At 38.3% G+C, this 7,445-nt stretch overlaps 1 long non-coding RNA gene across 1 annotated transcript; it reads right to left on the bottom strand.

The window, feature by feature from the left end:
• Positions 1–8: 8 nt before the first annotated feature.
• On the bottom strand, positions 9–6,543 carry LOC134675091 (uncharacterized). The gene is made up of 3 exons (XR_010099693.1): positions 6,058–6,543; positions 3,200–3,388; positions 9–356 (listed from the first exon to the last, which is right to left on the bottom strand). It is a non-coding gene; the product is annotated as an uncharacterized LOC134675091 (long non-coding RNA).
• Positions 6,544–7,445: the final 902 nt, after the last annotated feature.

Here is a 7,445-nt window from a genome sequence, read left to right on the forward strand (position 1 = left end):
GAGCGTTGTACCTTGACATTAGGTACTGATATTATTAACATAAAAGGTTTACATTTGCTCCATGTGAAGCTGTTGGAGGAAAGAAAATAATAAAACTCATGAACTTTCCTTTTCAATATTTTACTGACAGGTGAATAGGTTCTAAAAATGTAGTGCAATTTCCTTTACCTTCGTATTTTCACGGATACGTCCGAACGTCTCATATATGCTACTTGTATTTCAGTCAATACAAACACTATTCGTATCTTCCCCTGCAATTGGCGACTCACACGAAGACGTCAGTCGCCCGAGGCGCGCGACGCACGTCCGGCGCCGGCGACTCAGCAGAGACTCATTCTGGCTGCTTGTATCAGCTCCTGAAATTTGAGAATAATTATATTTAGAATATTTGTTTAAAATGATTTTATCAGTGCAACATGAACTTTAATTCACTTTCATAACTTTCCTGGCTTATTTTATATAGGCCCTACATACATAGATGTCGCTAGAAATAGGTACGTAACTTTTCTGAAAACCTAAATGTTAAATGTTTTAAAATTATGCCTGCTTATATGACCTTGTATTATCGTAGTTTATATAAACTGATATGTCGTTTTTACAAACACTCCCTCAGTGGACTTGTTGTACAAAGTAGCAACAAAGGTCCTTCAAATTCTGAAAGTGTCATTACGGGATTGTCCATATGAGTATGACACCAACGAAACGGCCAAGCCGTACTGTTTGACCAAGATGTTGGCTTTATACTGTTAGAGCTTATAAAGTTAGGAATGACAGAGTAAAAGTCTTGGTACCTACTACGGGATCTGATAACTTTTTTAGTGTAAAAGCTTTATGCAACTAGTCTTGGCAACACTTTACATTAAATGTTTTCGTGGGTTGTTCTAACCTCAAAAGTAGTAAGGTTGTCTGGAAGAGATCGCTTTTTAGCGATAAGACCGCCTGTTGTTTAATCTCTTCTTCCTGTATTATTTGTATTGTTTTCTGTAATGAGGTGTGCAATAAAGAGTATTTGAATTGTATTGTAGTATACTGTAATTGAGGTAATCTGAAAAAAAAACCGGCCAAGTGCGAGTCGGGCTCGCGTATAAGGGTTCCGTATATTACACAATTTTTAACAATCAGTGCCGGATTAAGATATTTTGATGCTTTAAGCATTTCTAGACCGTGGTGCCCCCTCTCCCTAGGGTCATCAAGATTACATTGATTTTTTTTGGTAAATTGAGAGAAGTTCAATGCCGCATTACAGCTGAGAATGGAAATCAGTCACATCATTTTATCACGAAAATTGACAGTGCCGTTGCAGTAATGTTGCAACAGATTACCTAATACTGCTGCAGTCGCCACCCGAATGTCACCTTTATCATATCTAAGAAAGTGATTGAAACGCGAGCGAAGCGAGCGCGAAAATTTTTCGATATAAAAACGCAATATGATAGACAGTTGTACATTTTTACTTTTAGTATGGAAATCAGTCACATCATTTTATCACGGCAGTTTTAATCATTTTTTATCATTTTATTTGCGATAAAAAAGGTTATATACAAGTTGTTTCTGTAAAATTATACATTTTTAAGTCCCATCTTTCTTAACTGACTATGCAGCATGCAAATTTTAGTGTAATATATACCTAACTTAACCTACTTAAACTAGTTTAATACATATTAATTATCAACAACAATAGAAATAAAAATACACTGTCAATTATGAAATAATAATATATCATGTATCTATCTCAAACAAAACCACTTCAATTAACATAATTTAAAAACTAGATTGTTGATTTACAAGGTATTCATTAATAGAATAAAATGTCGAAGACAGCAGCCATTGAAAAAGTGCTCTTTTAAATTTACTATTGGGCAATTCTCTTATGTTGTTGGGTAACTTATTAAATATATTGACACACATAGCATAACAATTTTTCTTAAAAGTGGCAGTTCTTTGCATTTTATTTATGACCAGCCTGTTAGTGTTCCTAGTATTTCTTAGGAATACTTCGTTGGCTGTTTTAAACAGGTCTATATTTAACTTAACTAAGTTGACAGTACTTTGCAACAGAGTAATGTTGCTGCAGTCGTCACCCGAATGTCACCTTTGTCATACCTTAGAAAGTTATTGAAAAGGCGAGCGAAGCGAGCGCGAAAATGTTTCGATATAAAAAACGCAATTTTACTTTTAGGCCGAACCAGGCCCGAATCCTGGCATTTTGGTGCTCCCCCCTGAACGTGGTGCCCTAAGCACGTGCTTGTTTTGCTTATTGGTTAATCCGGCACTGTTAACAATGTATTTTTTATGTGAAACGTGAGTGAAATCTAACACTTTAAACTCTCGCGTTTTGTACATATATTTAATTACACAAACGGGTCTACCGCGTTTGGACGCGCGTTTGGTTGGCGTTTGTGGGTTTGTTGGGACGTCAGTCTTTCCGTGACCACAGCTAGTGCAACTCAGCTGAAACGTCGGAATTAAAGGTAAAAACAATGAAATTATATCGCGGTAGACCCGTTTGTGTAATTAAATATGTGATTGAAATCTCTTTAAAAAATCCGTAGGGGTCGGATCTAAAACTGTAATTAAGTCCGACTCACGCTTGACTGTACATTTATAATAGGTTTTCCTGTCATCTATAGGTATAGACCTATTTTATGTATTTTTTTCAAAATTTTAGACTTAGTAGTTTCGGAGATAAAGGGGGGGGGGGGGAATGGTCATTTTTTGCCTATTTTCTTGAATAACTTCTAAACTGTTTATTCGAAAATTATAAAAAAAATATATTTGAGATCCTTACAATAAGCTCTTTAATTTGATATGTAACATGATATAATTTGAATTTTTTTTTTTAATTTTTTCATTTACCCCCCAAAAGTGTTTAAAATTAATTTGTTTACGTTACATGTCCATATTTGGGTCACAAACTTACATATGTGTACCAAATTTCAACTTGATTGGTCCAGTAGTTCCGGAGAAAATCGGCTGTGACAGACGGACAGACAGACAGACAGACAGACAGACTGACAGACAGACGCACGAGTGATCCTATAAGGGTTCCGTTTTTTCCTTTTGAGGTACGGAACCCTAAAAAGGACTATAATTATTAAAATCATTTAAATTAATTAAGGTAAATGTGTGGAAGACTGTCAGGTAAGACGACAAGCTCTTTCAATCCTTCAACTCTTGCACTTGTGCATTCTCTACTTACAGAAGTTTTGTAGAGCAGAATAAGCGAATCCATGTAGATGTAGTGTAGGGACGCTCGGCAGGAAGCAGGTGGGCTGTCGATCACGTGTTGCGTTCATTCAGCCCAATTCCCTAGAGTTGGAGCTGCAGCTAGGTTACTGTCCCGGCGGCATTAAGTGCCACACCATTCTCCTCCAATCTTCTTGTTTTCCTGCAGAACAGAAGAACATCTTTAAGTTCGTTTTCTTTCAGTGTGTCTTTACCGAATGTATTATATCGCGGTGCCGCATACATGAATTACATGATAAGTTCGCCTTTGTACTAATGATGTGTGTTCTTTCATGTTTTATGTTTCTTTTTGTACAAGGACTATACCAAACAAATTTAAGAATATCCACAGATGGCTCAAAAACAAATGAAGGGACCGGATGTGGTGTCTTCTCGGAGGACCTGAACATATACATCTCAAAACCCCTGGGTTACACTGGGAACACAATACGGGATTCCAAGCTGAATGTGTAGGAATAATGGAAGCTTGCAAAGCGATAAAAAGACGAGAAGTAAAACAAGAAAATATACTAATACTGTCAGACAGTAAATCAGTACTGCAAGCACTAGGTAGCTACAAACTTACATCGGAACTCATACTTGAATGACATCGAGGCCTCACTGAAGTGAGCAAAGAAGGCAACAAAGTAACAGTATAATGGATAAAGGGGCATAGTGGATCAAGAGGAAACGATGCAGCGGATGAACTGGCCAGGAAAGGTTCAGAAACCAGCTTCACAATAAGTTGTTGTTGTCCTAAGGCACCCCAGAGGTGCAAAGGGCCTTCACAAGCTCGCGCCACGCCTTCCTATCTTCAGCGACCACTCTGGCCTCGCTCCAGCTCAACCCGACCGCTCGTAGTTCATTTGTGACGGACTGCTGCCAAGAGTGTCACAATAAGTACTGGACTAAAATGAACACCTGTAGGCAGACCAAAGAACAAAACTACAAGCTTACACCAAAATATTACTAAAAACACCCAGACACGTTTTACGATTACAGTGAGTTTTTTAATATTCCACTAGTAATTTAATAATTAATACAGGCGTGACATTTGTATAGTACCGATATAAATTACATTCTCATTGTTAATAATAATTTCGATATATTGCAAATTTTAACGATTAATTTTATTTATATAATTTGGATTTTGGATACATACAGCAAGACTTACAGATAAGAGATGGACATTAATAGTCACCAAATGGAGAGGTCCACTTGGCAAAAGAGGCCGGGGCAGACCACAAATGCGTTGGGATGAAGACCTAAAAAGAACAGCCGGCACAGACTGGATGGCGACAGCACAAGACAGGGACAAATGGGCAGCATTGGAGGAGGCCTTTACCCACTAGGGATTCATTAGTAAAACACATATTATATAAGTCTTAGTTTTATTTTAAATTTTTTAATGTAAACTTTTTACAATGAATAAAGGGCTTTTTTATTTTTTATTTATTTATTTTATAATTTGGATTATGTTTACAGGTATATGCACATAGAATACTAGACCAATACTAGTACTTATATGGAAAAAAAGACATGTAACAAATTGTTATCAATAAATTTTTCATGTCATTTCATTTCATTCATTTCATTTCATTTCATTCATTTCATTTCATTTCACACCAACTACGCAAAATAGTAGGATTAATCACAGGTCATAACAGACTAATCCAGCGGTCGGCAACCTTTTAGCAGCCAAGAACCAAATAGTAGTTACCGAAGTTGATGCGGGCCGCACTTTGTTAATATTTATGACTTTATCAGACATTGTTGTTTGTCAATATTACATATAAAATAGCCTAGGAGGCACGCGGGGTGCAAGTGAGAGGTTCGCGGGCCGCTTGTTGCCGACCGCTGCACTAATCAAACACCTACATAATATGGGTAAAACAGACAGCCCCATGTGCAGAGTGTGCATGGAAGAAGAAGAAACAGTAAAGCATATTCTCCTACACTGTAGGTAGAAGTATACAGGAACCAATACCTAGGGACTCCGTGCACATTGAAGGAGGCAGTTAGCGACCTGAAGACACTGCTAGGTGTCATGGAGGAGTTGGGGCCACCCCATAAACACAATTTTTTTGCTCTTAAGTAGTAGTTTTTGATGGTGTTTGACCCATTGATCAGTGACCCAGTCTCAGTTTTTCTGATAAACAGCTGTCTTAATGGACTCACCAATATGTTTTGCAGAAACCTCCACCTTGTAGCATACACCTTGTTTTCTCAGTCAATCTCAATATAAATAAATATATTGGGACATTTTTACACAAATTGACCAAGTCCCACGGTAAGCTCAAGAAGGCTTGTGTTGTGGGCACCCAGACAACAATATAATTATTCAATATACAAATATCTGTCTCATCAAACAAATAAATTCCCTAACCAGGATTTGAACCCAGAACCATCAGCTTCACCGGCAGGGTCACTAGGCTAGGCACCCACTAGGCCAGACTGGTTGTCAAATATAACCAAGATATTCTTTTGAACAAACTGCCATGTCACTGCTGGTTTCAATCTGTGCCCTTCATAATCTACATACTTACTGCTGTCTGTCTCTCATGCAGTCTAAAAAAATTAAGTGTGGGGTACAAACTTTGTGTCGGTCGAAAGTCGAAACCCTCTTGCCTTATCTCCTAATCCACCTTTCAATACTGGTCATCACTCAAGTAATTTTCCAAATTTCTGGGAATACTTCTAGCTCGAGACACGAGGTTAAATATGTGCCATAGCGGCTCCGCCAGCACCATGCTGTACAGTCCATACGCACGAGGGAATACCATGCGGACACGAAGATTTTTTTAGCTTAAGTTGTTGAATTGCGGCACTTACCTCCAACTTCGGCTTCTCCATTAATTAATATTTTTTCAGTACCTCGTACCTCTACTGAGTCTACTGTTTCTTTTATTAGAATTCATTTTATTGTATTTGTAAACCAACAAGTGTCAATACAATACTGTCAATGTCACTGAAAGATGGCACTAGAAAAAACCGATTATTTTTAAATTGTCAAGAGCTAATGTCAGAACGTCCCTACTAATTTTGACAGCTCCCTTAAAAAAAAGAATCTCTCTGGTTTTTGGCTTCCTATTATTGGGTCGTACATTATTGGGTCGGGCTTTCTCGACCTGTACCAATAATGCGCAGCCCAATAATTGAAAGCCAAGGGACTCAAATTATTGGACGCGAATTATGGGGTCGTACATTATTGCCCTGTGAAAAGAGTGGCTTCGTATTATCGCCCCGGACCAATATTGCGCGGCCCGAGAATGCTCAACCCAGGAATGTACAGCCCAATAATACGCGTCCACCATGGACGCCTATTATTGGGCTGTACATTCTTGGGTTGAGCATTATTTGGTCGTACATTAGTGGCTCCCAGGTATTTGACGTGTTTAATTTGATTACGGGAATAAAAGATGTTTGAAAAGATTTTGTGAACCTAATTAGATAAGGTAGGTGATTTTACAGTTCAAGTCGATATTAGACATCAAAATAACAATAATTATTTTACCATAACATTATAGAGATGGACTAAAATACATATTAGTCAAATACTTATTATATTATATGTAGTCTAATTGCACTTGTGGGATGACAGCTGCTGCGTAAATAATAAAAAGAAACCTATTTTTGTTATGTTTGGCCATGAATACCTAAACTTAATCATGTCATGATCATATTTTTCATATTAGTCAGGCCGAGAAAAGTCTGCAGCGATTTTGATAGCCCACGCAGTGCAAGTGTCATTTTAAACGTCAAACTTCTATGAAATTATGACATGTAAGTACTTGCACTGCGTGGGCTATCAAAATCGCTGCAGACTTTTCTTGGTTTAACTCTAGTGACTTTTCATCATTATCTAAATATCAAAAGCATTATTTGATTCCATTCGGCGTCGAAACCCTTGACCCTGGTGTTCTAAGTCTCTTCAAAGACCTATCGAAGAGACTCAGAGACGCCACAGGAGACCGAAGAGCTGGCAGCTTCCTCGCTCAAAATGCCAGCGTTATTGTGGATTGTGAGTGGAAATGCTGCCAGCAGTCCATGCAGCGGTGCAGTCTTAGGGCCACCCCGCACTAGCGTCTCTCAAGCGTCGGCGTCTAGTCAACTCTATGGATGCTGCTCGACACAACGTTGACGCAACTGCTCAGCATCGCCATTTTCCATAGCGCTAACTATTAGACGCCAACGCTCGAAAGACGCTAGTGTGGAGTGGC

The sequence above is a fragment of the Cydia fagiglandana genome, chromosome 21, assembly GCF_963556715.1.
Source record: "Cydia fagiglandana chromosome 21, ilCydFagi1.1, whole genome shotgun sequence".
NCBI classification, from domain to species: domain Eukaryota; kingdom Metazoa; phylum Arthropoda; class Insecta; order Lepidoptera; family Tortricidae; genus Cydia; species Cydia fagiglandana.